Consider the following 22,113-nt stretch of genomic DNA (forward strand, 5'->3'; position numbering starts at 1 on the left):
CTTTTCCTCCGCTTATTAATATGCTTAAATTTAGCGGGGTAATCTCACCCGACCTGAGGTCATTCTCTTTAACGTGTGCAGCACGCGCGAATGTAAATGGGATTGCTGGGAGCAATTATTTAATGTAATCGGAGGCACCCTTCCCTCGCAGCGTGGAGAGGACCCGATTAAGGGTTCTGCACACTTTTCATTCTCCGAGAAGGTGGTTCAATCGCTTACCGCGATAACCCGTACCGAGCACCGATCATGCCGAGCCTACGGAACGCCAATCGGGTACCTTTCGGGGTTTAGCACGGTGTGAAAGTCCAACACTAATCGGAAAATAACTTCACATCCTCTCTCAGTTTTTAAAGAGACGCAGACTGGCATCCGCGAACTCTCACAATGAGCGGGAGACACACCGCACCTGCTGGTCAATTTTTGGCGCGGGCGAGGACAATCCAGGGATGTCTACAAGCTCTGCCTCAGTAAACCAATGATGGCAGAAGTGTTTCCACACTCAGGAGATTCTTTTGAAAAGAACACTTCTTTGTTTTATAGAGAATTGGACCCTCAGACGGGTGTGGTCCGGGAATGGAATCCCATGGACCGCAATGTGCGTTCAAAAATGTCGATGTTCATGTGTCCTGCAGTTCACACGACGACGCGCAGTTTGCAGCGCCCTTCATCGACCCACGAGCCAAGTGATCCACCGTTCAGGGTTGTCAGAATATTTTTTTCTCAGGCCTCGCGGTTTCCCGCAAGGCCTATCACATTGTTATCAAGACATCAATCCAGTAGTGCATTCTTTCACAACTTCATCTTATGGCTGTGACCTGCCCCGTAGAATATAATTCTCAGGGGGCCACGACCGACATGCACTACGCAGTAACCTGCCGCCCACAGGAAATCTGCGAGTTCTCACTACAGAAAAAAAAAACCATTGGCAAGCACAGTCTTACAAACAAGGGTTGGCAAAGCTAGCATTTGCTCCCTCGTCGCCTAAGACCATGGTCAAGCCCCGTCACGATCTCCCGCAGACGGTTTGGTTCCTTCAGCAAGGATAATCCTTCTACCAGCTCATCACCAGTGGACTGACAACATTTCTCCGACACTCAGGCTTTCCTTTATTGTCAATTTTTTGTTCCAGCCAGAAGTGCGTTATTTCACTTTTTTATTTTCTCATGGCTGTGACCTGCCCCGTAGAATATAATTCTCAGGGCGCCACGACCAACATCCATACATATTTTTTTTTTGTGCCACCGATGATGCGAAGGCACAAGAAAAGATCCACATTGGACCACCAGGCCACACCCTTGTTCCTCGGTCCCTGGCAACCTAGCAGGGTCGCCTCCACTGCCTTAGAAATCCGCCTCGATTCCAATGTAAGGATTTCCAGGCAATGGAGAGTCGGGACCTATCGGGTCATAGGGCGCAAGGCCAGAGGCCACCTTCCGTTCAAATGTGATCCAGCCTCATTTTCTCCATGGCCGTTAATGATCCTTCCCGCAGGTTCACCTACGGAAACCTTGTTACGACTTTTACTTCCTCTAAATGATCAAGTTGGGTCATCTTTCCTGCAACATCAGCGGCTCGCGAAGAGCCGTCGCGCACCGGTCTGAAGACCTCACTAAATCATTCAATCGGTAGTAGCGACGGGCGGTGTGTACAAAGGGCAGGGACGTAATCAACGCGAGCTTATGACTCGCGCTTACTGGGAATTCCTCGTTCATGGGGTACAATTGCAAGCCCCAATCCCTAGCACGAAGGAGTTCAAGCGGTTACCCGGCCCTTTCGGGGCTAGGGAGGACACGCTGATTCCTTCAGTGTAGCGCGCGTGCGGCCCAGAACATCTAAGGGCATCACAGACCTGTTATTGCTCAATCTCGTGCGGCTAGAAGCCGCCTGTCCCTCTAAGAAGATCATTTGTCGCCGGTAGCACGAAGGGATACCGGAAGCGACTAGTTAGCAGGCCAGAGTCTCGTTCGTTATCGGAATTAACCAGACAAATCGCTCCACCAACTAAGAACGGCCATGCACCACCACCCACCGAATCAAGAAAGAGCTCTCAATCTGTCAATCCTTCCGGTGTCCGGGCCTGGTGAGTTTCCCGTGTTGAGTCAAATTAAGCCGCAGGCTCCACTCCTGGTGGTGCCCTTCCGTCAATTCCTTTAAGTTTCAGCTTTGCAACCATACTTCCCCCGGAACCCAAAAGCTTTGGTTTCCCGGAAGCTGCCCCCGAGTCATCGGAGGAACTTCGGCGGATCGCTAGCTGGCATCGTTTATGGTTAGAACTAGGGCGGTATCTGATCGCCTTCGAACCTCTAACTTTCGTTCTTGATTAATGAAAACACACAATGGCAAATGCTTTCGCTTAGGTTCGTCTTGCGACGATCCAAGAATTTCACCTCTAACGTCGCAATACGAATGCCCCCGGTTTGTCCCTGTTAATCATTACCTCGGGTTCCGAAAACCAACAAAATAGAACCGAGGTCCTATTCCATTATTCCATGCACACAATATTCAGGCGAAACACTGCCTGCTTGAGCACTCTAATTTGTTCAAAGTAAACGTGCCGGCCCACCTCGACACTCGGTGAAGAGCACCGCGGTAGGATTGCATCGGACCGCCGACGCGCCGGGGCCCAAGCATGCACCCCGGACGAAACACCCGCATCCAACCCGGCCTCCGCGAAGAGGTTACGAGAGGAGGGGCGAACGCCCGAGGGAAGGGGCTTGCCGCGGCCGACCGCATCCACCGGCAGGACGTCCGCACGGGCATGCCAGTTAGACAACCGACGAACGGTGAACCGACAGCGTGGGACCACAAGTCCAACTACGAGCTTTTTAACCGCAACAACTTTAATATACGCTATTGGAGCTGGAATTACCGCGGCTGCTGGCACCAAGACTTGCCCTCCAATGGATACTCGTTAAAGGGTTTAAAGTGTTCTCATTCCGATTACGGGGCCTCGGATGAGTCCCGTATCGTTATTTTTCGTCACTACCTCCCCGTGCCGGAGTGGGTAATTTGCGCGCCTGCTGCCTTCCTTGGATGTGGTAGCCGTTTCTCAGGCTCCCTCTCCGGAATCGAACCCTGATTCCCCGTTACCCGTTACAACCATGGTAGGCGCAGAACCTACCATCGACAGTTGATAAGGCAGACATTTGAAAGATGCGTCGCCGGTACGGAGACCGTGCGATCAGCACAAAGTTATCCAGAGTCACCAAAGCAAACGGACGCAGACGAGCCACGCCGATTGGTTTTGATCTAATAAAAGCATCCTCCCATTTCTGGTCGGGACTCAGTTCAGCATGTATTAGCTCTAGAATTACCACAGTTATCCAAGTCATGTGGTACGATCTAAGGAACCATAACTGATTTAATGAGCCATTCGCGGTTTCACCTTATTTTGGCTTGCACTTAGACATGCATGGCTTAATCTTTGAGACAAGCATATGACTACTGGCAGGATCAACCAGGGAGCTGCTAGCAGCTTTTTTTTTCGTTCGGAGGAACCTCCCGGGTCCGCAGAGCACCGGGTCCGAATCTTATGATGTACATTTTTTTTTCCTTCTGTATCAACAAGTACGGGGGCGACTTCCCAATATCGACACCCGCTTTGCAATTGCAAAGTCTTTCCTTCCATCTCTAATTAATTTTCCTAGGGAGTAGGCGAGGCCAAACTTCCAAGGCTTTCACTGGCGAATATATCGCGCTCTTAGAAACTCGCATGGTACTTGGCGAGTGGATTTCAAATTATATGATCGGTGCCCACATTCGGGCGCGGCCCACTGCGGGAGCAGACCGTTGGCCCGTGGGCTCGCTGTGAACTAATTTGCCCACTGGTCCGAAAAGTATTCATTTCTAAACACCTTTGGCCAGGGCTGAAGACCGCGACTAACCCCTTTGAAACTTGTCTCTCAGGGAGCTGCGATCCATCAAACATTTCATTGTTAACAGAGGGGAACCATTACTTGGTTAAGACGATAGGACACGCGTTCCCCACCATTTCGCATCCAATCGAATTGCCGCACAAGAGCTCGTTACCTGAGAAAGGTATAGCATTGGCTCGCAGCTAGTGTATTGCAGTTCAGACAGATAGGCCACTTTAGATAGTTCTTAGTGTTCACAGTTATCACCAAGACTAGACCCATATGGATTTAATTCTTCAAGGAGCAGCGGTCCACCAATAAGAGAGATGAAGACATGTTTTCGGATGGCCACAACGCCCCCTCGCCACCCAAATGTGCATGTTTTAAGTGTACATTGGGAGTCGACGGAACATCGGGAGTCCGCTTGCTTTCTCCGGATCAGCTGCCACCCCCCTGATCTACCAGATAGACAAGAACATGTCTTCTCCACCAATCTCATCCACCGAAGCTCCGATCATGGCTTCTTCTACCTTTATACTGATATACCCCCACGGAGCAACATGCGGGCAAGGGAACTCTTGCTACCCTTCAGTAAAGCAGGTATCTCTTATAGATGGTGACTGCACCTTGGCCAGGATTGAAGACCGCGACTAACCCCTTTGAAACTTGTCTCTCAGGGAGCTGCGATCCATCAAACATTTCATTGTTAACAGAGGGGAACCATTACTTGGTTAAGACGATAGGACACGCGTTCCCCACCATTTCGCATCCAATCGAATTGCCGCACAAGAGCTCGTTACCTAAGAAAGGTATAGCATTGGCTCGCAGCTAGTGTATTGCAGTTCAGACAGATAGGCCACTTTAGATAGTTCTTAGTGTTCACAGTTATCACCAAGACTAGACCCATATGGAATTAATTCTTCAAGGAGCAGCGGTCCACCAATAAGAGAGATGAAGACATGTTTTCGGATGGCCACAACGCCCCCTCGCCACCCAAATGTGCATGTTTCAAGTGTACATTGGGAGTCGACGGAACATCGGGAGTCCGCTTGCTTTCTCCGGATCAGCTGCCACCCCCCTGATCTACCAGATAGACAAGAACATGTCTTCTCCGCCAATCTCATCCACCGAAGCTCCGATCATGGCTTCTTCTACCTTTATACTGATATACCCCCACGGAGCAACATGCGGGCAAGGGAACTCTTGCTACCCTTCAGTAAAGCAGGTATCTCTTATAGATGGTGACTGCACCTTGGCCAGGATTGAAGACCGCGACTAACCCCTTTGAAACTTGTCTCTCAGGGAGCTGCGATCCATCAAACATTTCATTGTTAACAGAGGGGAACCATTACTTGGTTAAGACGACCGGACACGCGTTCCCCACCATTTCGCATCCAATCGAATCGCCGCACAAGAGCTCGTTACCTGAGAAAGGTATAGCATTGGCTCGCAGCTTGTGTATTGCAGTTCAGACAGATAGGCCACTTTAGATAGTTCTTCGTGTTCACAGTTAAGACCACGGCTAGACCCATATGGAATTAATTCTTCAAGGAGCAGCGGTACACCAAGCATTTCATTGTGTACTAGAAAGCACCTCTACCATGTAACAAACATACGACCACCAAATTTCTGCTTACTTCCCCCAGCGGATAGTATTTGCTAGTATCATCCACAAAGTAAATCAATTTTTTCAATGTACCGCTTCTTGGGGGAACTGGGCATGAATCAATCAAGCATTTTGAGGTAGCATGTCCGCTTCACCGCGAGGTGCTCTGAATACCATTATACATTCTTTTTCATCATCCACTTTCAGACCACTACAAGACCCATACTGAATTAATTCCTCAAGGAGCTGCAGTCCACAAAACATTTTACTGTGTACTAGAGGGCACCTCCACCATGTAACAGAAAACATACAACCTTCTTAATTTAATTCTGCATTGTTTCCCAGACGATTTGTTAGCCATACAACAGTACCATCCACAGTAATTCACCTCTTTGAAATCCAATGCATTGTAGAGAAACTGAGGTGGTAGCATTCAAACCGTTCTGTAATGTTAATTCTGCTTCATAGAAAGGTGCTACAGGTTCCACAATAATTAATTGGATATTTTTGCAATATATATAGGGCGAGAAAACTCGGGGGGACTCCCTTTTCATTTATGTACATATTCTTTCCATATTGCAAATAATTCCAATTTTTCCCGATTGCATGTCCCCCTAATATACCCAAAATGGGCCTATCGATGGGTTCACAAAGGTACCCAAAATATGAGATTTTGACTGAAAGAGGCTGGCTAACTTCCGGGAACATGATCATAGGAAATAGGTCAAAATCCCGAATCGCAGTTGTTTACGAACAACCACGAACGGAGACTTAAAATAACCTATAAGGCTGGAATTCATGGGGCCTGTATAACAGGCATTTACACAGACTCTCGGGAGGGAGGGCTCTGTGGCCGGGAGAATTTTCTGGCTCCCCGCCCGAAACTTTTCAGAGTCCCTAATGCCTGCTTGAATGTGAATAAGCAGAGCCCGGTAGCTGATATTTTGCCGGGGTGTGGAGGCCCCGGTCGCCGCCAAATTCCTCTGGTCACAGCTTGTGTTAATACACATGTTAATTTTACATGCAAACCACCAATGACAATTTTCCTCGGCCGCGGAGGCCTCGGTCGCCGCCAGAATTTTCTGGTTCCCGCTCAATATATTGCAGAGTCCTGCAGGCCTGCTTCTGTAGGAATATGCAGAGCCCGGTAGCTGATATTTTGCCGGGGTGAGGAGGCCTCGGTCGCCGCCAAATTCCTCTCATCCCAGCTTGTGTTAATACACATGTTAATTTTACATGCAAAACCACCAATTACCATTTCCTCGGCCGCGGAGGCCTCGGTCGCCGGGAGATTTTCCTGGCTCCCCGCTCAATATACTGCACAGTCCCGCAGGCCTGTCTCCAGTGGAATACACACAGTCCGAGAGCCGAAAATTTGCCGGGGTGTGGAGGCCTCGGTCGCCAACAGATTGCCATAGGCTCTGGCTGCAATATTTACCGTGTATTTTTTCCCTCCAGAGACACCACTACACCCTATATAACCCAAAATGGGCCTTGACGCGTGTACACGCGGAGCCCGAGCGCCGAGAGTTCTCCCGGCCGCGGAGGCCTCGGTCGCCGGGAGAATTTCAACGGCCCCTGCTCGAAATTTTTCTAAGTCCAGAATGCCTGCTTCTCCCAGCCTGTGTTAATACACATGTTAATTTAACATGTAAAATCACCAAGGACCATTTCCTCGGCCGCGGAGGCCTCGGTCACCGCCAGAATTTTCTGGCTGCCCGCTCCCCATGGGTAGACGCGCTGCCCAAGCGCCGAGAGTTCTCCCGGCCGCGGAGGCCTCGGTCGCCGGGAGAATTTCTCCGGCCCCTGCTCGAAATTTTTCAAAGTCCAGAATGCCTGCTTCTCCCAGCATGTGTTAATACACATGTTAATTTAACATGTAATATTACCAATGACCTTTTCCTCGGCCGCGGAGGCCTCGGTCGCCGCCAGAATTTTCTGGCTGCCCGCTCCCCATGGGTAGACGCGGAGCCCGAGCGCCGAGAGTTCTCCCGGCCGCGGAGGCCTCGGTCGCCGGGAGAATTTCTCCGGCCCCTGCTCGAAATTTTTCAAAGTCCAGAATGCCTAGTTCTCCCAGCCTGTGTTAATACACATGTTAATTTAACATGTAAAATTACCAAGGATTATTATCCCGGCCGCAGAGGCCTCGGTCGCCGCCAGAAATTTCTGGCTCCCCGCTCAATGTATTGCAGAGTCCCGCAGGCTTGCTTCTCCAAGCCTGTGTTAATACACATGTTAATTTAACATGTAAAATTACAGAGGATTATTTCCCCGGCCGCGGAGGCCTCGGTCGCCGCCAGAATTTTCTGGCTGCCCGCTCAATGTATTGCAGAGTCCCGCAGGCTTGCTTCTCCAAGCCTGTGTTAATACACATGTTAATTTAACATGCAAAATCACCAATGACAAATTCCTCGGCCGCGGAGGCCTCGATCGCCGGGAAAATGTTCTGGCTCCCTGCTCGAATTTTTTTTCTAAGTCCCGATTCGCTATTACAGGCTGGCGCACGGAGTCCGAGGGGCGTAAATATGCCGGGTAGTGGTGCCTTCCGTCGCCGAGACATTTTACAATTGCCTGGGAGCAGTATTTAACATGTTAATTTTTTCCCCTCGTGACACCACTACCCCCTATATAACGCAAAATGGGCCTTGCCAAGGGGGCGCGCAACGCCCGAGCGCGGGCGTTTTTCCCGGCCGCCGAGACCTCCATCGCCGGGAGAATGTCTTCAGCTATTTGCTAGATTTCCCGATTCGCCCCGCACGACAAACAACCACGAACGAGGTGGTTTTCGAGAGTTCTCCCGGCCGCGGAGGCCTCGGTCGCAGGGAGAATTTCCCTGGCCCCTGCTCGAAATTTTTCTAAGTCCAGAATGCCTGCATCTCCCAGCCTGTGTTAAAACACATGTTAATTTAACATGTAAAATTACCAATGACCATTTCCTCGGCCGCAGAGGCCTCGGTCGCAGCCAGAATTTTCTGGCTCCCTGCTCAATATATTGCAGAGTCCCGCATGCTTGCTTCTCCAAGCCTGTGTTAATACACATGTTAATTTAACATGTAAAATTACCGAGGATTATTTCCCCGGCCGCGGAGGCCTCGGTCGCCGCCAGAAATTTCTGGCTCCCCGCTCAATATATTGCAGCGACCCGCAGGCTTGCTTCTCCCAGCCTGTGTTAATACACATGTTAATTTAACATGTAAAATCACCAAGGACCATTTCCTCGGCCGCGGAGGCCTCGGTCGCCGCCAGAATTTTCTGGCTGCCCGCTCCCCATGTGTAGACGCGGAGCCCGAGCGCCGAGAGTTCTCCCGGCCGCGGAGGCCTCGTAGCCGGGAGAATTTCTCGGGCCCCTGCTCGAAATTTTTCTAAGTCCAGAATGCCTGCTTCTCCCAGCCTGTGTTAATACACATGTTAATTTAACATGTAATTTTACCAATGACCTTTTCCTCGGCCGCGGAGGCCTCGGTCGCCGCCAGAATTTTCTGGCTCCCGGCTCAATATATTACAGAGTCCCGCAGGCCTGTCTCCAGTGGAATACACACAGTCCGAGAGCCGAAAATTTGCCGGGGTGTGGAGGCCTCGGTCGCCAACAGATTGCCATAGGCTCTGGCTGCAATATTTACCGTGTATTTTTTCCCTCCAGAGACACCACTACCCCCTATAAAACCCAAAATAGGCCTTGCGGTGGGTACACGCAGAGCCCGAGCGCCGAAGTTCTCCCGGCCGCGGAGGCCTCGGTCGCCGGGAGAATTTCTCCGGCCCCTGCTCGAAATTTTTCAAAGTCCAGAATGCCTGCTTCTCCCAGCCTGTGTTAATACAACATGTTAATTTAACATGTTAAATTATCGAGGATTATTTCCCCGGCCGTGGAGGCCTCGGTCGCCGCCAGAATTTTCTGGCTCCCCGCTCAATATATTGCAGAGTCCCGCAGGCTTGCTTCTCCCAGCCTGTGTTAATACACATGTTAATTTAACATGTAAAATCACCGAGGACCATTTCCTCGGCCGCGGAGGCCTCGGTCGCCGCCAGAATTTTCTGGCTCACCTCTCAATGTATTGCAGAGTCCCGCAGGCTTGGTTCTCCAAGCCTGTGTTAATACACATGTTAATTTAACATGTAAAATTACCGAGGATTATTTCCCCGGCCGCGGAGGCCTCGGTCGCCGCCAGAATTTTCTGGCTCCCCGCTCAATGTATTGCAGAGTCCCGCAGGCTTGGTTCTCCAAGCCTGTGTTAATACACATGTTAATTTAACATGTAAAATTACCGAGGATTATTTCCCCGGCCACGGAGGCCTCGGTCGCCGACAGAATTGTCTGGCTCCCTGCTCGAATTTTTTCTAAGTCCCGATTCGCTATTACAGGCTGGCGCACGGAGTCAGAGGGGCGGGAATTCGCCGGGTAGTGGTGCCTTCCGTCGCCGAGACATTTTTCTATTGCCTGGAAGCTGTATTTAACATGTTAATTTTTTCCCCCTCGGGACACCACTACCCCCTATATAACCCAACATGGGCCTTGCCGCGGGTACACGCGGAGCCCGAGCGCCGAGTGTTCTCCCGGCCGCGGAGGCCTCGGTCGCCGGGAGAATTTCTCCGGCCCCTGCTCGAAATTTTTCAAAGTCCAGAATGCCTGCTTCTCCCAGCCTGTGTTAATACACATGTTAATTTAACATGTTAAATTACCGAGGATTATTTCCCCGGCCGTGGAGGCCTCGGTCGCCGCCAGAATTTTCTGGCTCCCCGCTCAATATATTGCAGAGTCCCGCAGGCTTGCTTTTCCCAGCCTGTGTTAATACACATGTTAATTTAACATGTAAAATTACCAATGACCATTTCCTCGGCCGCAGAGGCCTCGGTCGCCGCCAGAATTTTCTGGCTCCCCGCTCAATGTATTGCAGAGTCCCGCAGGCATGCTTCTCCAAGCCTGTGTTAATACACATGTTAATTTAACATGTTAAATTACCGAGGATTATTTCCCCGGCCGTGGAGGCCTCGGTCGCCGCCAGAATTTTCTGGCTCCCCGCTCAATATATTGCAGAGTCCCGCAGGCTTGCTTTTCCCAGCCTGTGTTAATACACATGTTAATTTAACATGTAAAATCACCAAGGACCATTTCCTCGGCCGCGGAGGCCTCGGTCGCCGCCAGAATTTTCTGGCTTCCCGCTCCCCATGGGTAGACGCGGAGCCCGAGCGCCGAGAGTTCTCCCGGCCGCGGAGGCCTCGGTCGCCGGGAGAATTTCTCCGGCCCCTGCTCGAAATTTTTCAAAGTCTAGAATGCCTAGTTCTCCCAGCCTGTGTTAATACACATGTTAATTTAACATGTAAAATTACCAAGGATTATTATCCCGGCCGCAGAGGCCTCGGTCGCCGCCAGAAATTTCTGGCTCCCCGCTCAATGTATTGCAGCGTCCCGCAGGCTTGCTTCTCCAAGCCTGTGTTAATACACATGTTAATTTAACATGTAAAATTACAGAGGATTATTTCCCCGGCCGCGGAGGCCTCGGTCGCCGCCAGAATTTTCTGGCTGCCCGCTCAATGTATTGCAGAGTCCCGCAGGCTTGCTTCTCCAAGCCTGTGTTAATACACATGTTAATTTAACATGCAAAATCACCAATGACAAATTCCTCGGCCGCGGAGGCCTCGATCGCCGGGAAAATGTTCTGGCTCCCTGCTCGAATTTTTTTTCTAAGTCCCGATTCGCTATTACAGGCTGGCGCACGGAGTCCGAGGGGCGTAAATATGCCGGGTAGTGGTGCCTTCCGTCGCCGAGACATTTTACAATTGCCTGGGAGCAGTATTTAACATGTTAATTTTTTCCCCTCGGGACACCACTACCCCCTATATAACCCAAAATGGGCCTTGCCAAGGGGGCGCGCAACGCCCGAGCGCGGGCGTTTTTCCCGGCCGCCGAGGCCTCCATCGCCGGGAGAATGTCTTCAGCTATTTGCTAGATTTCCCGATTCGCCCCGCACGGCAAACAACCACGAACGAGGTGGTTTTCGAGAGTTCTCCCGGCCGCGGAGGCCTCGGTCGCCGGGAGAATTTCTCGGGCCCCTGCTCGAAATTTTTCTAAGTCCAGAATGCCTGCATCTCCCAGCCTGTGTTAAAACACATGTTAATTTAACATGTAAAATTACCAATGACCATTTCCTCGGCCGCAGAGGCCTCGGTCGCAGCCAGAATTTTCTGGCTCCCTGCTCAATATATTGCAGAGTCCCGCATGCTTGCTTCTCCCAGCCTGTGTTAATACACATGGTTATTTAACATGTAAAATTACCGAGGATTATTTCCCTGGCCGCAGAGGCCGCGGTCGCCGCCAGAATTTTCTGGCTCCCCGCTCAATGTATTGCAGAGTCCCGCAGGCTTGCTTCTCCAAGCCTGTGTTAATACACATGTTAATTTAACATGTAAAATTACCGAGGATTATTTCCCCGGCCGCGGAGGCCTCGGTCGCCGCCAGAATTTTCTGGCTCCCCGCTCAATATATTGCAGCGACCCGCAGGCTTGCTTCTCCCAGCCTGTGTTAATACACATGTTAATTTAACATGTAAAATTACCGAGGATTATTTCCCCGGCCGCGGAGGCTTCGGTCGCCGCCAGAATTTTCTGGCTCCCGGCTCAATATATTACAGAGTCCCGCAGGCCTGTCTCCAGTGGAATACACACAGTCCGAGAGCCGAAAATTTGCCGGGGTGTGGAGGCCTCGGTCGCCAACAGATTGCCATAGGCTCTGGCTGCAATATTTACCGTGTATTTTTTCCCTCCAGAGACACCACTACCCCCTATATAACCCAAAATGGGCCTTGCGGCGTGTACACGCGGAGCCCGAGCGCCGAAGTTCTCCCGGCCGCGGAGGCCTCGGTCGCCGGGAGAATTTCTCCGGCCCCTGCTCGAAATTTTTCAAAGTCCAGAATGCCTGCTTCTCCCAGCCTGTGTTAATACACATGTTAATTTAACATGTAAAATTACCGAGGATTATTTCCCCGGCCGCGGAGGCCTCGGTCGCCGCCAGAATTTTCTGGCTCCCCGCTCAATGTATTGCAGAGTCCCGCAGGCTTGCTTCTCCCAGCCTGTGTTAATACACATGTTAATTTAACATGTAAAATCATTGAGGACCATTTCCTCGGCCGCGGAGGCCTCGGTCGCCGCCAGAATTTTCTGGCTCCCCGCTCAATGTATTGCAGAGTCCCGCAGGCTTGCTTCTCCCAGCCTGTGTTAATACACATGTTAATTTAACATGTAAAATCAACAAGGACCATTTCCTCGGCCGCGGAGGCCTCGGTCGCCGCCAGAATTTTCTGGCTGCCCGCTCCCCATTGGTAGACGCGGAGCCCGAGCGCCGAGAGTTCTCCCGGCCGCGGAGGCCTCGGTCGCCGGGAGAATTTCTCCGGCCCCTGCTCGAAATTTTTCAAAGTCCAGAATGCCTGCTTCTCCCAGCATGTGTTAATACACATGTTAATTTAACATGTAATATTACCAATGACCTTTTCCTCGTCCGCGGAGGCCTCGGTCGCCGCCAGAATTTTCTGGCTGCCCGCTCCCCATGGGTAGACGCGCTGCCCGAGCGCCGAGATTTCTCCCGGCCGCGGAGGCCTCTGTCGCCGGGAGAATTTCTCTGGCCCCTGCTCGAAATTTTTCAAAGTCCAGAATGCCTAGTTCTCCCAGCCTGTGTTAATACACATGTTAATTTAACATGTAAAATTACCAAGGATTATTATCCCGGCCGCAGAGGCCTCGGTCGCCGCCAGAAATTTCTGGCTCCCCGCTCAATGTATTGCAGAGACCCGCAGGCTTGCTTCTCCAAGCCTGTGTTAATACACATGTTAATTTAACATGTAAAATTACCGAGGATTATTTCCCCGGCCGCGGAGGCCTCGATCGCCGCCAGAAATTTCTGGCTCCCCGCTCAATATATTGCAGCGACCCGCAGGCTTGCTTCTCCCAGCCTGTGTTAATACACATGTTAATTTAACATGTAAAATCACCAAGGACCATTTCCTCGGCCGCGGAGGCCTCGGTCGCCGCCAGAATTTTCTGGCTGCCCGCTCCCCATGTGTAGACGCGGAGCCCGAGCGCCGAGAGTTCTCCCGGCCGCGGAGGCCTCGGTCGCCGCCAGAATTTTCTGGCTCCCCGCTCAATGTATTGCAGAGTCCCGCAGGCTTGCTTCTCCAAGCCTGTGTTAATACACATGTTAATTTAACATGCAAAATCACCAATGACAATTTCCTCGGCCGCGGAGGCCTCCATCGCCGGGAGAATTTTCTGGCTCTCTGCTCGAATTTTTTCTAAGTCCCGATTCGCTATTACAGGCTGGCGCACGGAGTCCGAGGGGCGGAAATATGCCGGGTAGTGGTGCCTTCCGTCGCCGAGACATTTTACAATTGCCTGGGAGCAGTATTTAACATGTTAATTTTTTCCCCCTCGGGACACCACTACCCCCTATATAACCCAAAATGGGCCATGCAATGGGTGCCCACAACGCCCGAGCGCGGGCATTTTTCCCGGGCGCCGAGGCCTCGATCGCCGGGAGAATGTCTCCAGCTATTTGCATGATGTCCCGATTCGCCCCACAAGGCGAACAACCACGAACGAGGTGGTTTTCGTTCGTGGTTGTTTTCGTTCGTGGTTGTTTACTGTTCGTGGTTGTTTTCATTCGTGGTTGTTGTGCGTTCGTGGTTGTTGTCGTTCGGGGTTGTTTTCCGTTCGTGGTTGTTGTCGTTCGTGGTTGTTGTCGTTCGTGGTTGTTGTCGTTCGTGGTTGTTTTCCGTTCGTGGTTGTTTTACGTTCGTGGTTGTTTTCGAGGCAATTGGTACTTTGAAAATTTCAATCGGTTAGCTAGAAAAAATTCTCCCGGCGGTGATTGCCTTGATCGCCGGGAGAATTTTCTGGCTCCCCGATAAAATTTTTTCCAAGTCCCGATTCGCTCTTACTAGCTGGCGCACGGAGTCCGAGGGGCGGGAATTCGCCGGGTAGTGGTGTGTTCCGTCGCCGAGACATTTTCCTATTGCCTGGAAGCAGTATTTAACATGTTAATTTTTTCCCCCTCGGGACACCACTACCCCCTATATAACACAAAATGGGCCTTGCCGCGGGTACACCCGGAGCCCGAGCGCCGAGAGTTCTCCCGGCCGCAGAGGCCTCGGTCGCCGGGAGATTTTCTCCGGCCCCTGCTCGAAATTTTCCAAAGTCCAGAATGCCTGCTTCTCCCAGCCTGTGTTAATACACATGTTAATTTAACATGTAAAATCACCAAGGACCATTTCCTCGGCCGCGGAGGCCTCGGTCGCCGCCAGAATTTTCTGGCTGCCCGCTCCCCAAGGGTAGACGCGGAGCCCGAGCGCCGAGAGTTCTCCCGGCCGCGGAGGCCTCGGTCGCCGGGAGAATTTCTCCGGCCCCTGCTCGAAATTTTTCAAAGTCCAGAATGCCTGCTTCTCCCAGCATGTGTTAATACACATGTTAATTTAACATGTAATATTACCAATGACCTTTTCCTCGGCCGCGGAGGCCTCGGTCGCCGCCAGAATTTTCTGGCTGCCCGCTCCCCATGGGTAGACGCGGAGCCCGAGCGCCGAGAGTTCTCCCGGCCGCGGAGGCCTCGGTCGCCGGGAGAATTTCTCCGGCCCCTGCTCGAAATTTTTCAAAGTCCAGAATGCCTAGTTCTCCCAGCCTGTGTTAATACACATGTTAATTTAACATGTAAAATTACCAAGGATTATTATCCCGGCCGCAGAGGCCTCGGTCGCCGCCAGAAATTTCTGGCTCCCCGCTCAATGTATTGCAGAGTCCCGCAGGCTTGCTTCTCCAAGCCTGTGTTAATACACATGTTAATTTAACATGTAAAATTACAGAGGATTATTTCCCCGGCCGCGGAGGCCACGGTCGCCGCCAGAATTTTCTGGCTGCCCGCTCAATGTATTGCAGAGTCCCGCAGGCTTGCTTCTCCAAGCCTGTGTTAATACACATGTTAATTTAACATGCAAAATCACCAATGACAAATTCCTCGGCCGCGGAGGCCTCGATCGCCGGGAAAATGTTCTGGCTCCCTGCTCGAATTTTTTTTCTAAGTCCCGATTCGCTATTACAGGCTGGCGCACGGAGTCCGAGGGGCGTAAATATGCCGGGTAGTGGTGCCTTCCGTCGCCGAGACATTTTACAATTGCCTGGGAGCAGTATTTAACATGTTAATTTTTTCCCCTCGGGACACCACTACCCCCTATATAACCCAAAATGGGCCTTGCCAAGGGGGCGCGCAACGCCCGAGCGCGGGCGTTTTTCCCGGCCGCCGAGGCCTCCATCGCCGGGAGAATGTCTTCAGCTATTTGCTAGATTTCCCGATTCGCCCCGCACGGCAAACAACCACGAACGAGGTGGTTTTCGAGAGTTCTCCCGGCCGCAGAGGCCTCGGTCGCCGGGAGAATTTCTCGGGCCCCTGCTCGAAATTTTTCTAAGTCCAGAATGCCTGCATCTCCCAGCCTGTGTTAAAACACATGTTAATTTAACATGTAAAATTACCAATGACCATTTCCTCGGCCGCAGAGGCCTCGGTCGCAGCCAGAATTTTCTGGCTCCCTGCTCAATATATTGCAGAGTCCCGCATGCTTGCTTCTCCCAGCCTGTGTTAATACACATGGTTATTTAACATGTAAAATTACCGAGGATTATTTCCCTGGCCGCAGAGGCCGCGGTCGCCGCCAGAATTTTCTGGCTCCCCGCTCAATGTATTGCAGAGTCCCGCAGGCTTGCTTCTCCAAGCCTGTGTTAATACACATGTTAATTTAACATGTAAAATTACCGAGGATTATTTCCCCGGCCGCGGAGGCCTCGGTCGCCGCCAGAATTTTCTGGCTCCCCGCTCAATATATTGCAGCGACCCGCAGGCTTGCTTCTCCCAGCCTGTGTTAATACACATGTTAATTTAACATGTAAAATTACCGAGGATTATTTCCCCGGCCGCGGAGGCCTCGGTCGCCGCCAGAATTTTCTGGCTCCCGGCTCAATATATTACAGAGTCCCGCAGGCCTGTCTCCAGTGGAATACACACAGTCCGAGAGCCGAAAATTTGCCGGCGTGTGGAGGCCTCGGTCGCCAACAGATTGCCATAGGCTCTGGCTGCAATATTTACCGTGTATTTTTTCCCTCCAGAGACACCACTACCCCCTATATAACCCAAAATGGGCCTTGCGGCGGGTACACGCGGAGCCCGAGCGCCGAAGTTCTCCCGGCCGCGGAGGCCTCGGTCGCCGGGAGAATTTCTCCGGCCCCTGCTCGAAATTTTTCAAAGTCCAGAATGCCTGCTTCTCCCAGCCTGTGTTAATACACATGTTAATTTAACATGTAAAATTACCGAGGATTATTTCCCCGGCCGCGGAGGCCTCGGTCGCCGCCAGAATTTTCTGGCTCCCCGCTCAATGTATTGCAGAGTCCCGCAGGCTTGCTTCTCCCAGCCTGTGTTAATACACATGATAATTTAACATGTAAAATCATTGAGGACCATTTCCTCGGCCGCGGAGGCCTCGGTCGCCGCCAGAATTTTCTGGCTCCCCGCTCAATGTATTGCAGAGTCCCGCAGGCTTGCTTCTCCCAGCCTGTGTTAATACACATGTTAATTTAACATGTAAAATCAACAAGGACCATTTCCTCGGCCGCGGAGGCCTCGGTCGCCGCCAGAATTTTCTGGCTGCCCGCTCCCCATTGGTAGACGCGGAGCCCGAGCGCCGAGAGTTCTCCCGGCCGCGGAGGCCTCGGTCGCCGGGAGAATTTCTCCGGCCCCTGCTCGAAATTTTTCAAAGTCCAGAATGCCTGCTTCTCCCAGCATGTGTTAATACACATGTTAATTTAACATGTAATATTACCAATGACCTTTTCCTCGGCCGCGGAGGCCTCGGTCGCCGCCAGAATTTTCTGGCTGCCCGCTCCCCATGGGTAGACGCGCTGCCCGAGCGCCGAGAGTTCTCCCGGCCGCGGAGGCCTCGGTCGCCGGGAGAATTTCTCCGGCCCCTGCTCGAAATTTTTCAAAGTCCAGAATGCCTAGTTCTCCCAGCCTGTGTTAATACACATGTTAATTTAACATGTAAAATTACCAAGGATTATTATCCCGGCCGCAGAGGCCTCGGTCGCCGCCAGAAATTTCTGGCTCCCCGCTCAATGTATTGCAGAGTCCCGCAGGCTTGCTTCTCCAAGCCTGTGTTAATACACATGTTAATTTAACATGTAAAATTACCGAGGATTATTTCCCCGGCCGCGGAGGCCTCGGTCGCCGCCAGAAATTTCTGGCTCCCCGCTCAATATATTGCAGCGACCCGCAGGCTTGCTTCTCCCAGCCTGTGTTAATACACATGTTAATTTAACATGTATAATCACCAAGGACCATTTCCTCGGCCGCGGAGGCCTCGGTCGCCGCCAGAATTTTCTGGCTGCCCGCTCCCCATGTGTAGACGCGGAGCCCGAGCGCCGAGAGTTCTCCCGGCCGCGGAGGCCTCGGTCGCCGCCAGAATTTTCTGGCTCCCCGCTCAATGTATTGCAGAGTCCCGCAGGCTTGCTTCTCCAAGCCTGTGTTAATACACATGTTAATTTAACATGCAAAATCACCAATGACAATTTCCTCGGCCGCGGAGGCCTCCATCGCCGGGAGAATTTTCTGGCTCTCTGCTCGAATTTTTTCTAAGTCCCGATTCGCTATTACAGGCTGGCGCACGGAGTCCGAGGGGCGGAAATATGCCGGGTAGTGGTGCCTTCCGTCGCCGAGACATTTTACAATTGCCTGGGAGCAGTATTTAACATGTTAATTTTTTCCCCCTCGGGACACCACTACCCCCTATATAACCCAAAATGGGCCATGCAATGGGTGCCCACAACGCCCGAGCGCGGGCATTTTTCCCGGGCGCCGAGGCCTCGATCGCCGGGAGAATGTCTCCAGCTATTTGCATGATGTCCCGATTCGCCCCACAAGGCGAACAACCACGAACGAGGTGGTTTTCGTTCGTGGTTGTTTTCGTTCGTGGTTGTTTACCGTTCGTGGTTGTTTTCATTCGTGGTTGTTGTGCGTTCGTGGTTGTTGTCGTTCGGGGTTGTTTTCCGTTCGTGGTTGTTGTCGTTCGTGGTTGTTGTCGTTCGTGGTTGTTGTCGTTCGTGGTTGTTTTCCGTTCGTGGTTGTTTTACGTTCGTGGTTGTTTTCGAGGCAATTGGTACTTTGAAAATTTCAATCGGTTAGCTAGAAAAAATTCTCCCGGCGGTGATTGCCTTGATCGCCGGGAGAATTTTCTGGCTCCCCGATAAAATTTTTTCCAAGTCCCGATTCGCTCTTACAAGCTGGCGCACGGAGTCCGAGGGGCGGGAATTCGCCGGGTAGTGGTGCGTTCCGTCGCCGAGACATTTTCCTATTGCCTGGAAGCAGTATTTAACATGTTAATTTTTTCCCCCTCGGGACACCACTACCCCCTATATAACACAAAATGGGCCTTGCCGCGGGTACACCCGGAGCCCGAGCGCCGAGAGTTCTCCCGGCCGCAGAGGCCTCGGTCGCCGGGAGAATTTCTCCGGCCCCTGCTCGAAATTTTCCAAAGTCCAGAATGCCTGCTTCTCCCAGCCTGTGTTAATACACATGTTAATTTAACATGTAAAATTACCAAGGACCATTTCCTCGGCCGCGGAGGCCTCGGTCGCCGCCAGAATTTTCTGGCTGCCCGCTCCCCATGGGTAGACGCGGAGCCCGAGCGCCGAGAGTTCTCCCGGCCGCGGAGGCCTCGGTCGCCGGGAGAATTTCTCCGGCCCCTGCTCGAAATTTTTCAAAGTCCAGAATGCCTGCTTCTCCCAGCATGTGTTAATACACATGTTAATTTAACATGTAATATTACCAATGACCTTTTCCTCGGCCGCGGAGGCCTCGGTCGCCGCCAGAATTTTCTGGCTGCCCGCTCCCCATGGGTAGACGCGGAGCCCGAGCGCCGAGAGTTCTCCCGGCCGCGGAGGCCTCGGTCGCCGGGAGAATTTCTCCGGCCCCTGCTCGAAATTTTTCAAAGTCCAGAATGCCTAGTTCTCCCAGCCTGTGTTAATACACATGTTAATTTAACATGTAAAATTAACAAGGATTATTATCCCGGCCGCAGAGGCCTCGGTCGCCGCCAGAAATTTCTGGCTCCCCGCTCAATGTATTGCAGAGTCCCGCAGGCTTGCTTCTCCAAGCCTGTGTTAATACACATGTTAATTTAACATGTAAAATTACAGAGGATTATTTCCCCGGCCGCGGAGGCCTCGGTCGCCGCCAGAATTTTCTGGCTGCCCGCTCAATGTATTGCAGAGTCCCGCAGGCTTGCTTCTCCAAGCCTGTGTTAATACACATGTTAATGTAACATGCAAAATCACCAATGACAAATTCCTCGGCCGCGGAGGCCTCGATCGCCGGGAAAATGTTCTGGCTCCCTGCTCGAATTTTTTTTCTAAGTCCCGATTCGCTATTACAGGCTGGCGCACGGAGTCCGAGGGGCGTAAATATGCCGGGTAGTGGTGCCTTCCGTCGCCGAGACATTTTACAATTGCCTGGGAGCAGTATTTAACATGTTAATTTTTTCCCCTCGGGACACCACTACCCCCTATATAACCCAAAATGGGCCTTGCCAAGGGGGCGCGCAACGCCCGAGCGCGGGCGTTTTTCCCGGCCGCCGAGGCCTCCATCGCCGGGAGAATGTCTTCAGCTATTTGCTAGATTTCCCGATTCGCCCCGCACGGCAAACAACCACGAACGAGGTGGTTTTCGAGAGTTCTTCCGGCCGCGGAGGCCTCGGCCGCCGGGAGAATTTCTCCGGCCCCTGTTCGAAATTTTTCTAAGACCAGAATGCCTGCATCTCCCAGCCTGTGTTAATACACATGTTAATTTAACATGTAAAATCACCAAGGACCATTTCCTCGGCCGCGGAGGCCTCGGTCGCCGCCAGAATTTTCTGGCTGCCCGCTCCCCCATGGGTAGACGCGGAGCCCGAGCGCCGAGAGTTCTCCCGGCCGCGGAGGCCCTCGGTCGCCGGGAGAATTTCTGCGGCCCCTGCTCCGAAATTTTTCAAAGTCCAGAATGCCTGCTTCTCCCAGCATGTGTTAATAACACATGTTAATTTAACATGTAATATTACCAATGACCTTTTCCTCGGCCGCGGAGGCCTCGGTCGCCGCCAGAATTTTCTGGCTGCCCGCTCCCCATGGGTAGACGCGGAGCCCGAGCGCCGAGAGTTCTCCCGGCCGCGGAGGCCTCGGTCGCCGGGAGAATTTCTCCGGCCCCTGCTCGAAATTTTTCAAAGTCCAGAATGCCTGCTTCTCCCAGCATGTGTTTAATACACATGTTAATTTAACATGTAAAATTACCAAGGATTATTATCCCGGCCGCGGAGGCCTCGGTCGCCGCCAGAATTTTCTGGCTCCCCGCTCAATATATTGCAGAGTCCCCGCAGGCTTGTTTCTCCCAGCCAGTGTTAATACACATGTTAATTTAACATACACATGTTAATTTAACATGTAAAATCACCGATGACCATTTCCTCGGCCGCGGAGGTCTCGGTCACCGCCAGAATTTTCTGGCTCCCTGCTCGAATTTTTTCTAAGTCCCGATTCGCTATTATAGGCTGGCGCACGGATTCCGAGGGGCGGGAATTCGCCGGGTAGTGGTGCCTTCCGTCGCCGAGACATTTCTCTATTGCCTGGAAGCTGTATTTAACATGTTAATTTTTACCCCTCGGGACACCACTACCCCCTATATAACCCAAAATGGACCTTGCCCGCGGGTACACGCGGAGCCCGAGCGCCGAGAGTTCTCCCGGCCGCGGAGGCCTCGGTCGCCGCCAGAATTTTCTGGCTCCCCGCTCAATGTATTGCAGAGTCCCGCAGGCTTGCTTCTCCAAGCCTGTGTTAATACACATGTTAATTTAACATGCAAAATCACCAATGACAATTTCCTCGGCCGCGGAGGCCTCCATCGCCGGGAGAATTTTCTGGCTCTCTGCTCGAATTTTTTCTAAGTCCCGATTCGCTATTACAGGCTGGCGCACGGAGTCCGAGGGGCGGAAATATGCCGGGTAGTGGTGCCTTCCGTCGCCGAGGACATTTCCTCTATTGCCTGGAAGCTGTATTTAACATGTTAATTTTTTTCCCCTCGGGACACCACTACCCCCTATATAACCCAAAATGGGCCTTGCCATGGGTGCGCGCAACGCCCAAACGCGCGCGTTTTTCCCGGCCGGCCGAGGCCTCGATCGCCGGGAGAATGTCTCCAGCTATTTGCTTGATTTCCCGATTCGCCCCGCACGGCAAACAACCACGAACGAAAACAACCACGAATAGAGCAAAATTGCTATTTCTCAAGAACTTCTGTGTGGACGTGGCTGCTGCTTCTGCCACAGCTTCTCGGAAGGAAAATACGTCATTACTGATCCAAGCTAATATATTTTTACTGAATATATTAAAAAAAAAAAAAAAGTTAAAAAAAAAAAAACACTGTTTCTATGGAAAACAAAATTTCAAAATAGAAAATAAATTTGAATTAAAAATATTTTAAGATTAATTAATAAATATAAATTAATATTAGTATATATAAAAAAATTATTTATTTAACATAATTTAAATGGGGTGCTTCTTAAGATATTATCCACATGATAATCCTCATACTCACATATGGCAATA

At 51.7% G+C, this 22,113-nt stretch overlaps 2 non-coding genes across 2 annotated transcripts; both read right to left on the reverse strand.

The window, feature by feature from the left end:
- Positions 1–546: 546 nt before the first annotated feature.
- Positions 547–703, reverse strand: LOC134544103 (5.8S ribosomal RNA). The gene has a single exon (XR_010077533.1). It is a non-coding gene; the product is annotated as a 5.8S ribosomal RNA (ribosomal RNA).
- A 770-nt stretch (positions 704–1,473) lies between these two features.
- Positions 1,474–3,464, reverse strand: LOC134544105 (small subunit ribosomal RNA). The gene has a single exon (XR_010077535.1). It is a non-coding gene; the product is annotated as a small subunit ribosomal RNA (ribosomal RNA).
- Between the last annotated feature and the right edge of the window lie 18,649 nt (positions 3,465–22,113).

This window comes from Bacillus rossius, unplaced genomic scaffold (assembly GCF_032445375.1).
Source record: "Bacillus rossius redtenbacheri isolate Brsri unplaced genomic scaffold, Brsri_v3 Brsri_v3_scf289, whole genome shotgun sequence".
NCBI classification, from domain to species: domain Eukaryota; kingdom Metazoa; phylum Arthropoda; class Insecta; order Phasmatodea; family Bacillidae; genus Bacillus; species Bacillus rossius.